Source organism: Cinclus cinclus, chromosome 13 (genome assembly GCF_963662255.1).
Source record: "Cinclus cinclus chromosome 13, bCinCin1.1, whole genome shotgun sequence".
Taxonomy (NCBI): domain Eukaryota; kingdom Metazoa; phylum Chordata; class Aves; order Passeriformes; family Cinclidae; genus Cinclus; species Cinclus cinclus.
In genome coordinates, this window is record NC_085058.1 from 14,160,075 (window position 1) to 14,172,435 (window position 12,361).

Consider the following 12,361-nt stretch of genomic DNA (forward strand, 5'->3'; position numbering starts at 1 on the left):
CTCCAAACAAAGAGGGCACTCTGACATGCCCCATCACATGGATGCTTTAGAGAACTATTTGGACAGCCTATTGAAGTCCTCAGTGCAAATACCTTCCTGTGCCAGGGGCACACCCAGGCTAGGATTTGGCTAGTTGGCAAGTACAGAAACTGGCAAATACAGAAACCAGCAAGAATTATTTACACCCTGTTCCAAAAAAAATTCTTGGCTGGTACCTTCTCTGGAACTTGACCTTTTCATCAGCTACAATACTTGGCTCAAACTAAATTTAGAGGCACTGTGAGGTTACAGGGACAAAATTCATAGCACAAGGAACCACTAGCACAGTCAGAAATACAGGTTTTTACCTTGCCCTTAAGGAGTTCTACACCTTCAGAGCAGGAATCAAGCATCTCAGAGGGCTGGATATACATCCCAAGGCAGGTTGCCTAGAAATGCACCCAAGAATAAATTTATAGCCAAGAGGGCCAAAGGCTCTTCAGCACTCTCACTTCTCCAACGTTAATTTACAGTCTAATGAGCCTTCATCTTCACTTCCTTCTAACTAGAGGAAGTGCCTTTGATTCCCCACAATATCATTTTAACTGATCAGGACAGGCAGGTTTTAATACATTACCTCAGGTTGCTATGTAGAGTCCTTGTTATGTCACCTTATACTGGTTCCTGTTTGTGTCAAATGGATTGAAAACCTTTGCATTAGCTTTTATTGCACACACCTCATGAACAAGATTAAACTAAGACAGGTTCAGACTCTGACTTCACAGAACACAATTAATTATGTTTGTTCAACTAATAAGAGCCTTTTCTTTAAGATAAGATGCAGAGAACTTGGGACTGTCTCCCTAACCACTACCTTACGTAACCACAGGGCAAAGCTTCAGGTCCTTGTAGAAGAGGTCAAGATAACTCCTAGGTACAGAGAGAAATGTTGGGCAATACCTTTCCACAGTATTATAGCATTAGCAGGTGTCCCTTGCCTACCACATAACTATGACAGGGAGCAGTATTAGGGTCAAGGGAATAAATGGAGTAAACAGACTGTAGAGAACCCAACAAACCATGCTCAGTAGTTGAGGGAATGCTGTTTGGAACCAAGCCACAGAGAGCTAAGTGAGCTAATAAACTAAGTGAGCTAATAAAAACTGCATTATAGACCAACCCTCATCAAGGAAGTCTGTTCTATTCCTTCACTGTATTTTGAATCACCACATTGTTAAAACCTCATTTATCCTCTGACTCCAACCCCTCCGTCCCCACATTGCCCCAGAGCTCAGCTGAACCAACATACTGGAGGAACAGCTCAAAGTCCAAGCACATCACAGCTGTTTGCTCAGCTAGAGAGTTGAGTAAGTGAGGAACATGCTCCACACATAGCAGGGAAAGCCCACCTATAACAAATCACAACACAGGTAAGAGAATTCTGTTTGAGAGCAGAGCAATTCAAGCAGTCTGAAAACACCCATACTGAACACAATGAAAAGCAGGGGTGCTGTTTCAGTGAGGTCTTTAAAAACCTTGCTTACTTTGTTCCCCTGACAGCAGCTCCTCTCCACAAGGGAGCAGATTTGCAGAGTCATTCTCCCACAGCCTGTCCATGACAGATAGAAGGATCGCACTAGAGGAGTAATGCAATTCACACAAATACATCGAAAATGAAGCAAAAACATTTCAGGACAGAAGAACTAGACACAAAGACAGGGATTGAACACTACACAGAGCTACCACTACTGCTGAATACTCAGGTTATCCCAGACTGCAACTAAGAGAGGTTTTGGAGCACTACAGCAGTCACCAGCAATTCAATGTGCAAAGAGCTACATTTTCCTCTCTCCTGCTGAATCAGAGTGACAGGCTAGGGATACTACAGGCTCATGTTCTGAGATATTTTGTCCTTACCTCTTACAAGGAGGTCCACTGTAAATGACTGTGCCTGTGCTCATTTCACTTAGTACAACCCTTCATATTCACATATGCTCCACCAACACTTCACAGAACTGGGTGTTCCAGATAAGGGAGAGCCAAGCTTGAACTCTCTCTGCACAAGCTTTCTGGAACCTGCAGCTCTATACAGAAGCATCTTTGAGGCAAGTTGAGAAGCAGGACAAGCTACTCAACAGTAAGCCTCACAGTAGCAATCAGACACTTGTCCCTCCCTATGGGGAGCCTGTACATCCCATACTTTGGGTACCCTATGCCCTGAATAGGGCCGTAGCTCAGTTACTTGCAAATAAGACACGAGACATTTCAGAAAAGTTACAGTGTTTGCAGAATTCACAACCCATATTACCAGAGGAAGTTATCAATGTCATTTATTTTAGTCAGACTGAACCCATGATAAGGAGAAATGAAAACATTTCTCAACAGCAGGGAGAGCAATAGGCAATTACACTTCTTGGTCAGTCTAGAGATACAGATAAATATCTGTTCTCTGCCAAGTCTGGCACTGCCTTCCACTAACATTACCTCTAATAGCCCAGGCACAATGACGCTTCAAGCATCTGGTTTGTACTGAACTGCTTTGCAAAGCATTTTCAATTACTGCTGCCTGATACTGGCAGAGTAAGGCTGGCAGTCAGAGACAATCTTTACTATTAAATCACCTAAGAGAGCTGAAGGAAATATAAGCCCCTGGGTGTAGAAGCTTTCGTAGAGCCAGAAAGGCTAAGACAGCTGCCGCACAGGGTACCAGCAGTGCCACCCATATATGCTGGGCAAGTGGGACTTTGCTTCCCCACAAGGAGGGCAGTGTGCCCTTGCACATTGAAATTAAACCAGCTGAGTTTGATTAGATGTTTAGCTGCATATAAGCTTAAACTTCGCAAGATATATAGGCAGAAAAGGGCAAATACTTGCACAGAAGAGAAATTGATCTACAGTACATTAAGAACAGCAATTCAGGGCTGTAACATCATGAAACACACTCTCCAAGAGAAACTCACAAGTGTAGATAAAGACTCCAAAGTACTAACAAACTATGATTGCTTCAGCTTTTGCTGAAAAGTCCAAGTGACCAGTTTCAGGATGGTCTTTGAACCTTTCAGTAGGAATTACAAGCACCCAAGAACTCAGCACCTATATTCCTACCAGAGACTGAAACATCCTGCTCTTGCTTAGCTTAATCCAAGTTCTGATACTGTCAGAGCTGGCAGTGTAAAAGTCTGGATGAAGAGGCAAGAGACATGGAAGAAGAAAAGCAACAGGACAATGTAAATCCAGTAGCACCCAGGCATTTCACTGCTCTAAAGCAACCATTTCCTATCCTACACCAAATCCTGTCTGGAGTATAGCTGGAACTTGGTAGACTCAGTAAACATCTTCATATGCCTATGTCAAGGTCAAAAAGTGTTATTTTGCCATCCTTCCTTCCCAGTGCCACATCCCAGAACAACTCTTTCAGCATGTTAATCTGAGTTTTCACATAACAAGTTTAATAAAGCAGCTTTATGAAACACTAAGCATTTAAGCCACTATTCACTCCCCGTATAGAGAACTACAGCTTTTACAGGAAGAGTAGAACAAGCTAATTTTTAAGTTTTACTTCTTCAGAGACAGTTCTACAAGACAGAAGGTTTTATCCACAACCTCCACATCTTTTTCACACCTAAAAACAACAGTCTGGCACAATCTTTGGTCTGCATCACGCTTTGTGCAGCCAATTCACTCAGTAACACAGATGACTTCCCATGAAAAAGCAATTACTTTCATGATTAAGACGAGATCAGAAGAACTCTTGACTTTGAGACCAAAATAAGTGATCTTTAGAATAAGAAGAATGGCTGCATGACCACTGATCTAAGAAGAGATAAGAGAAGCTATTGAAACTTCGCTTTTGATATGAGAACTAAGCAAGCACCTCAGAGAGAATGCGACAAATGAAAGACAAGACAGCAACCCAAGACTACTTGTCAATAAAAAATAAACAACCCTGCACAGGAAATACACATTATCAAATAAAGTCTAAAAATGAGATGCCACAAATGCAAACAACTAAACTGAGTGTTCTATGGACACTGTATCAGAAGGGACTAGAACATATCAACCTAAGCAATATTATGAACATGGCTAGCAAGATAATTGATAAATAAGGCATGTAAGATGAACATACTGTATCAGCTGAGTAATATGTTATGAACACTTATTACAGAAGGACATACAAGTGCTGTGAAAGCCAAAAAGCAATCTAAGAGGCTGACAGGAATCTTTAGTACTTGCTAGACCAGTGACAATTGTTCATCAACAATAAGAGGAAGCTGCCATGAATTCTCTGAGGGAAGCCACACGAGAATGCAAGTACAGAATGCAATTCCTCCAGCCATAACTGCATGAATAAAGCCAGTCCTGACACACCTCTGCAAACAAGTTAGCATCAGGTGAGAGATCCCAGCAGCTTTAACTCATCAATTGTGATAGATGCATGGACACATCTTGTGCTGGAGTTGAGTCACAAGTTACACCTGAAGGTGCAGGATGGAGCAGAGTCCCATCACATAGGGCAACAAGCAGGTACACAACACGCACTACAAGGGAGCCTGAAGCTGAAGCAAGACGCACGTAGCAGGGTCAGGGCCCTGGAGCGTGAGCAGCGGGGAACAGCCTCGTTTAGCGGGAGCAGTATGACCTGAGAAGGGGCACAGTCCCCCAGCTCTCATTCACGCAAGCACCATTCTCGACTCCCGACCACAGCCCAGTTCGGCCTTCCCTCCCCGCCCGCACGGGGATGCGCTGCTCCCACCCCAGCTCTTGCCCCGCACAGCCCCGCAGCCCCAGGGAGCGAAGGTGGAAGCTGTCACCGCACCGCCACCTCCCAGAGCTTCCAATGTCGGGGAAAACAGCGAGGGGAGTGACACTGACCGCCGCAGCCCCACCGAGAGACATCTCTATCTCCCCCCCCCCGGGCAACAAACACGCGGGGCCGGGCGTGCAGACGGCGGTTGGGCAGGGACAGATCCGGCCGTGAGGCAGCCCACCAGCCCTGCCGAGAGGCACGGGAAGGAAGCCCGGCAGTCCCCCGAGCCTTGCGGGAAGGGGTTCCCGGGCGCCCCCACCTCACCTGCAGCCCCGGCCAGGCGCGAAGCCGCCAACAGCTCCCGCCGCCGCTCCCGCCCGTCTATCGCGGCCCCACCGCCCGCTGCCCTTTAGCGGCCGCCCTCGCCTTCCCATTCGCCACCGCCGCGCCGCTTCCGCCCAGGCCCAGGCGCCCATTGGTCAAAAGGCGAGCTGGGGACGGGTGCTCCATCACCGACGCGCGGGTGCCATTGGCTGAAGGAGGAATGGGAGGCAGGACACCGCGGTTCCAATGGTTCGAGCACCTGTCAGTCAGGCAGAGGACGGTGATGGGCGGTGGCGGTTTGGGGGCGGGGCTATCGGCGGCGGCGAGGACAGCCGTGTCGCGGCCATGACAGAGCGGGGCCTGGGGGCACGGTGGGTGTGAGGATGGCCGCTCCCTCTGCCGCGTTCTCAGTGCGCCGCACGCCGCTTCCTGCTGCCAGAGTCACCGCCTGTGACGTGGGGACACAGCCTGGGGAGCGGCTCCAGCTGAAGGACGCGGTTGCTCCTCAGTGACATGGAGCTCGGTGGTCTTGAGGACTAAAACTCCCTGCCGGCTGCTGATAAGCCGTGTGGTGTGCCCGGTGCTAGATGCTAGTTACATAATACTGCGTCTTTTAGAAACGGTGTCATCGAGCGTTAAAAATGGTGGCTGGGCCCTCAATGCACTGTCTGTTTATCGTAGTCTCACAGGCCAGCTCTGTGTGGCAAACACTGGGACTACCCTTGGGCTGTGCCAGCAGCAGTGAAGGGTCTTCCCTGGTCCCTTAGAGTGCTCAGCATTGTCCCACCAAGTGGGGTGTGTGACTGGGACAGTGAAGTCCACTCAGAGGTAGATGGACCCTGCCCCATCTGAAAGTCACTGGAGAAAAATAAATTATAAGATAAAAGCTGTCCACAGTGCAATGTGTATAAACTTACTTTTTTTGTACTCCTCTTAAAGAGCCATGTGTTATGTTGCTGTAACATCAACCATTCTGAGCTGTGTTAATGGTTGCTTTATATAACTGGGTGGAAAAATCCTTCCTCTCATTTCAGATATTTTGTTTCCTCTGTTTACTGAGTGTTGGAGCTTCCTACGTGGAGAAAGCTCTCAAGGAGCAAGTCACATTTTCCAGGGTGCTGTGTACGTTGAGAGATGAGTAACTGCTGTAGCCTGAGTCACAGGGAAGGAGGGAGTTCTGGGTAAGGGCAGAGAGGGAAATTCTGGAATGAAGGTGGCAGAGCAAACAGAGAGCATCCTCCTCTCCTGCATGCTTGCTACAGGTGTGATCCCACACCACTCAGTCAAACAGAGTTGAATTCCTTATCTTTTAATTAACCTTGTGAAAATACCCAGGGTTTATGGTTGCTAAATTTGTTAGCAGCTCAGCTCGGCTGAGGTTTGGTGTGTCTCAAAGCACAGTTATGCTTGTGATCAATTTAACAGATAGGCTCAGCCAATAAACATCCGGTATCAGACTCAACTGAGTATTTGAGGAATGTGTTTGAGTTTGATTACAGAAAATTGCAGTCCAATTGATTCCAGGTGTACCTTAGCTCTCTCACCATCTGATCCAGGCAGGAAAAAACAGATCTGGGCAGGAAAACACACCTCAAGCCAGAGCTGAGCCTCCAGGTAAGGCTTTTACTTGAAGTCCTTGAGACTTTAGGAGATTTATCTGAACTGAGAGAAGCTCAGCTATTAGAAGAGAGCTTTGTTATGGACCTGTCATGAAACAAAGCAAACTAAACTTGCTGCTGCTTCTTGCTGAGGAGCGGTGAACACTGAAGAGGTGACAGCATAAATTTACAGGTGTCTGTGGCAGTGGGAGCCAAAATCCTCAGCTGTGTTTATTGCAAGGAGGGAAGTGATGGAAAAGGTGCTGTGTCTCCAGAAAGGGAGGGAAGAACCAGAGCAAGTCATTGGTGCTTTACTTTGGGCAGTGTTGAAGGGCTCCAGCTGCCCCTTGTAGTGTGGGAACAGGGATGTCTGGGAAGAAGCAAGTGCCTTTTGGGAATGCAAATCCGACTTTGGGCTGTTAAAACAGCCGGTGAGCTGTGGGTTGTGAAGGAAACCTCTGAGTACTGCTCTGGCCGATGTGCTGGTGGGCTGTGCGGGGTTGGTGCTGGAGCAGCTGTGTGTGCCTGTACTGTGGATGGAGTGCTCTGGCCTGGAGGCAGGAGCAAGGCTGTGCCTCTCACAGTAAACAGGTCATACTCAGAAAATGCCATCTGAGCAGGAGCCCAAGCCATTCCCAAAGAAAGAGTGCTGGAAAGAGCTGAGCTTCATTTCCAGCCTTCTAGGGAAGGATTTAGCTGCTTCAGCCCAGCAGATATTTCTGCCTGCTTTTATTGCTGAGAGGTGGGATGGGAGTGTCCAGGAACACCCTAAAGCTTTGGAGACAGGAGGATCCCTTTCTGAGCAGTGTGGCTTCTGCAAAAGGGGACAAGCGTACATGCTGGAAACTGCAAGCATGGGAAGAATGCAGCTGTACCTTATGCTTTCAGCAGGCAATTACCTCTCTACAGAGAGACCAAAAAAGGACTGATGAAAATTCCACCTTTTTTTTTTTTTTTTTTTAATGCATCAGTTGGAAAGGTACCAGGCAGGGAGAACTCCACGTGCTGCTGAACCAGCCCAAGACACCCCCGTGCAACACCGTGGTGACAATCACCTTTTGTTCTTCAAATCCCTCTCTCTTTTGGCTGTTGCTGCCACAACTCTGAACTCTTTTTCTGCTTCATTTCCCCTGGACCAGCTTTTCTCCTGCTCAGCAAACGTGCTGTGTGCTGAAGGACTCCAGCGGACTTTGCACCCCTGAGGAAACCTTTTTGACAGAGGAAACATCAGGGTGTTCATCTATGGCAGTGTGCAGCAGGAGCAAAAAGGAAAACACCTCTTAGGCAGGGTTTGATTGCCAGCTGAAAATAAGCAAAGTGCCTGTCAGTGACATGTGAGCACAAAAAAGCTTTGCAGATGGAAATAAAGGCAATGCTTTTTCCTTTTCTCCTGCTCTGTCTTGCCTGCAGTGCCAGTGAGACTTTGGCTCGTGGGCTGCTGAGCCATGCTGTTACAGAGCCTGTTGGATCTGGAGGCACAGTGCTCTTTGGACTCTTACATATTTTCTGAAAATGGTGTCTAAAAGAGTAATGGGCACTTTGCAGAGCTCTAAATAGACCAGCTTCTGTCCTGAGGAGCTGGCAAACTAGGGAGGCAAGTGCCAGGGATGGGAGAACGGCTGCATCATACAAACCAGCTGGGGAGGTGGCACGTGGCCCACCTGATCAGTATTTTTCCATCACATTCTCATTCAGCTGCTCCTTGCCAACTTCCAGCTCTGTCACGCTCCTCAAAAGCTTCTACTCTGGGTTTATTTAGCATGCCATTTATTTCCTAATTATAGAACTGAAGTGACTGACCTCAGCCCTTCTGGGTACTGCTGTCCACCTTTTTGTCCCCTCTAGACCACAGGCTCCGGTCTCATCTAATGGCTGAAAGCTGTTGCTAGAGACTTTCTGACTCACTTTTTTTGTTTTTCTGCCAAATCCGAGAGGGCTCAGTCTGCTTATACAGAGAGCTTTACTGATAATTTCAGGGCAGATGGGCTATGACATTCCCGAAATCTTTAGGCCAAAAGAGAAATACCACTGAGCTGAGAGCTTTACCAGGCTGTTCTGTTGCTTCTGTCCATAATTTCCCACCAGCCAGCTCACTGCTTTTATTCCACATCCAGCCACAGTTGCTGGCCAGAGGAAGAGGTTTTGAAAACCACTCCCTGGCATCAGCAGTGCTGCTGGTCCTGCTTTTGGTTGCTCCATGGCTCTTGAACCCTGGCTGGCTCCACAAACAGACTCAGTGGTCTGGGAGGAGGTTGCATCTGTATCTCGCTGAAAGGAATCTGTGCCACAACACTACTGGATTTTCCAGGGACTCAGGTGAAATTCCTACCTTCAGGATACCTTCTGCACCAAAAGCTGACAAGCTGAGCAGACCTGTTCCCTGAAGCCACCTCTAATGCCACCTCTTGTTCAGTTGGAGGTGTTTCTGCCCCTTTCACACATTTTGGTAACTAAGATACAGCTGCAGGAGCCAGGCGGTGCTTTGGTGTGGCACCTGTCCCTAAAGCCACCTGCAGAAGCAGGGGGGTTCTGTGCAGGGAAGGTGGCATCAAAGCAGCAGGTGTCTGGTAGGCAGAGAGAGCAGGAAGAGGAGGTGTCTGAGGGAAAGCAGGATGGATTCAGACAAATGGATGTACTAGAGCTAGAAGGATGTATGAGTTTCTCCTGGAGAGTTTCCAAGATGTCATACTGAATAGAGAAAACTGCTGGTCTTCTGTTTAATCCCAAATGGTCTGCCTGACATTTGCCCCTATAGTGTGTTCCTGAGGTTGGAGTCTGGAAAGACTGTGATTGTCCCGCCTCAGAAAGCTGGCAAGGAAGTCTGCTAAGGCCACTGTTTCATGGGTTTTTTTGTGTTTTTTTTTTTTTTTTTTTTTTTTAGTGGCTGCATGTGAAATGCTTTCTGTGTAAAAGTTTCCATAGAAGTAGTGGTACCTGAGGAGAATGCAGGGTTACAATCCTGCAGACTGAAATGCTCAGTGAGCTGAACAACAGGATTAGTACTCCCTTGTAAAAATCAAAATTTTAGTATTGCCTGAGGAATGTGGAAGGACCTTTTCCTAGAGAGCAATATTCATGGAAATAAATTGAGCAGAGGCAGAAGATTGATTTTGTGCCAAGATAGTGAGAATTGGGATAGATCTGGGAGGAAGGGAGGGAGGGAGAACACAACAGTGTTTGGATGATGGTGAGTACAAAAGAAATGGTTACAGTTGTGATTTGGGAGAATGAGTGATAGTGTTTGGGAGCAGCGAGCCAGAGCTCTGTTTCCTGGAGGTGTAGAAGGAAAGCAGGGGTGAGAGAAAACAGGCTTGATGCTTGTGCAGGGAGGAGGATTGTGGGGGAAGCTGCTGGGGTCCAGGGGAGCATGATTTGGTGGGGTGGGTAGGTGAGCAGGAAGCTGCAAAGAGCAGTGGGACGGCTGGGATGAAAGGCTAATCCAGATCATCTCCATCTGCCTGATGGCTTCCTGGAAATGCACTGGCAGTCACAGCCAAGCAGTGAAGATATGCCACCATGGCCAGGGGTGACCACCCTTTTCCATGCACAGGCACCTGGAAGGCTGCAGATCAGTGTCCCAAAGCAACTGCAGAGCTGCTGCACTCCATTCCTCTGGCTGACCTTATCTGGCTTTGCAGGAGCAGCACTTCCCTTTGTACCCCCTCTGAGTTGAAGTATTGCATGGGCTGGAGGAAATAAACAGTGCTGCTGACGCTGTGTAATTACCCCATCTCCAGGCTGACTCCACCTTGGTTCATTGCAAGCTCCACCTTGCAAAACGGATGTCTCAACTTTTAGGAAAATGACATCTGATTTGCCACGTGTCTCCTCAGAGTGGACTAGCTCAGCGGACTCCTGACCTCTGGAGTTCCCATGAAATCCATCCTGGGATTTGGCAGTAATGCTGCAGGAGGATTTTGTCGGAGTTAGGCAGGACTGGACATGCAGGGAGCAGGACTGGACATGTAGCGAGTGTGGCAGGATGGGAGGATGCGTGGCTGAGTGATGATGGTGAAGGTCCTTCCTTCCTTCCTGGAATCCTTCCTTCCTGGAATCCTTCCTTCCCAGGAAAGAGCTACCGCCCTGGTGGAGGCTAGAGGGTGCTGTGCTGCAGGGAATGGGTGTCCTCCTCCTCCCTGCTCAGCATCCCTCAGAGCCAGGTAAAAATTTGCAGGAAATGCTGCCGCTGAGATGAAGACTAAAGTGCCGGCTGGAGTTGCAAACAACCTCCAGGGCTTTTTTAAAGACCAGAATAGTTCATTATTTAGCACCCAGAAGGTGACATACAGAAAGGAAGGGTGGCTTTTCTCAGATGGGTGTAAAAGCAAAAAGTGGGTAAAAGGAGTGAGAAAATGAGGAACAGATCAGAGGATAAGGAATCTGAATGGAACAAAAGCAGAGAATAGAAGGGTAAAGAAAGAAAACAAAAGGATAAAGAAAGAAAATAGAAGATTAAACCAACGGCAGAGGATCACATCCACTGCTGTGTCCAGTTAAGGGCTTCAGATCTGTTGAATGATGAAAGGGAGATTTACTTGGGAGAAAAATAAAGGAGCACTTCTTGCTTGCAGCAGCTGAGGCTGCAAAGCCCCTGGCTGATGGGGCAGGATCAGCTCCTGTTTACCCAGCTGAGGTGTGGCTAATCCTGAGCACGGCAAAGAACAGAGCTGAGGAGTGAGAAGAGGCCGGGGGGTTGGAACAGGGGAGACAGGACTGTGTTTGTACAGCAGCTGACAGGCAGCTGCAAGCCCAGGCAAAAACATGACATGCTCCCGAACAAGCAGCTCTGTGAGCCGAGGGCTGCTCCCTGGAAAGCCTGCCAGGAACCGCAGGCAGCAGGAGCAAACGTGCCTCCTGCGTGGGGCTGCACGTGCTCTGCAAAACACAGCCCTGCTGCCCGGCCTGTGGTTTGGGGTCACTGTCCTCACAGCTGGCACATCTGTTCTCCCTGCCTGCAGCAGGTGGGGCAGATGTGCAGGCATAGCTGGAGCAGGAGGAATCACAGGTAGATATGTTCTTGGGTCTTGCAAAAAAACAACCTACCAGAAGTGAGAAGATGCAGACAGACAACAGAGGAGGAAGACTGGAAATGAGCCCCATTCACAGCTCAAGAGACTGCACCTCCCTCTGGGCCGTGGGGAGGTTTTGGGGTTCTTTCAGGTGAATGGTGTGTACAGCACAGTGTCAAGAAGTCAACCCTGTTCACAGAAATGAGCCACATAAGAACATGATGCAGGTGATCTCTCTTCTGTTTTCTACCTCAGTCCTGAGATGGGTTAGCAAGGACTGGAACAGAACTTCCTAAATTGGACACAGATTACTACACAAGCCCCTCATAACTGCCCTGGACCCACCACATGTGCTGAAGGAGGTGCTGGGGCTGCACCCATGGGTCCCTGGGGAACATCTTAAAGAGGTACAAACAAACCTGGCCCAGAAACATGGACCAAAGAGAATAATGTGGTAGGCTGCAAGCCCCTGTTAGGAGCTATGGGGCTGTTGAACCCACATGTTTTCACTCTGTGTCTACTCTGGATGTCTGCAGCGAGAGTCACTGGTTTTACTGCTGGGGCTCTTAGGGCAGCAGCCCATTGCCAGCTGGAGACATGTAGAGGGACTCAGCACTGGAGCTGCAGCTGCTTAACTCTCCAAGAACACTGGACGAATGCAGAATAGATGGTATCTACTATTATTAACTGATCTGTGGGGCAGG

General features: G+C 48.3%; 1 protein-coding gene across 1 annotated transcript in view; it reads right to left on the bottom strand.

Annotated features, from left to right (window-relative positions):
- Positions 1-5,095, bottom strand: part of ABHD2 (abhydrolase domain containing 2, acylglycerol lipase) — a 30,327-nt gene extending 25,232 nt beyond the window's left edge. The window contains exon 1 of the mRNA XM_062501146.1: positions 5,051-5,095. The gene's annotated coding sequence lies outside the window, so the exon portion shown is untranslated. The remainder of the gene's footprint in view (positions 1-5,050) is intronic.
- Between the last annotated feature and the right edge of the window lie 7,266 nt (positions 5,096-12,361).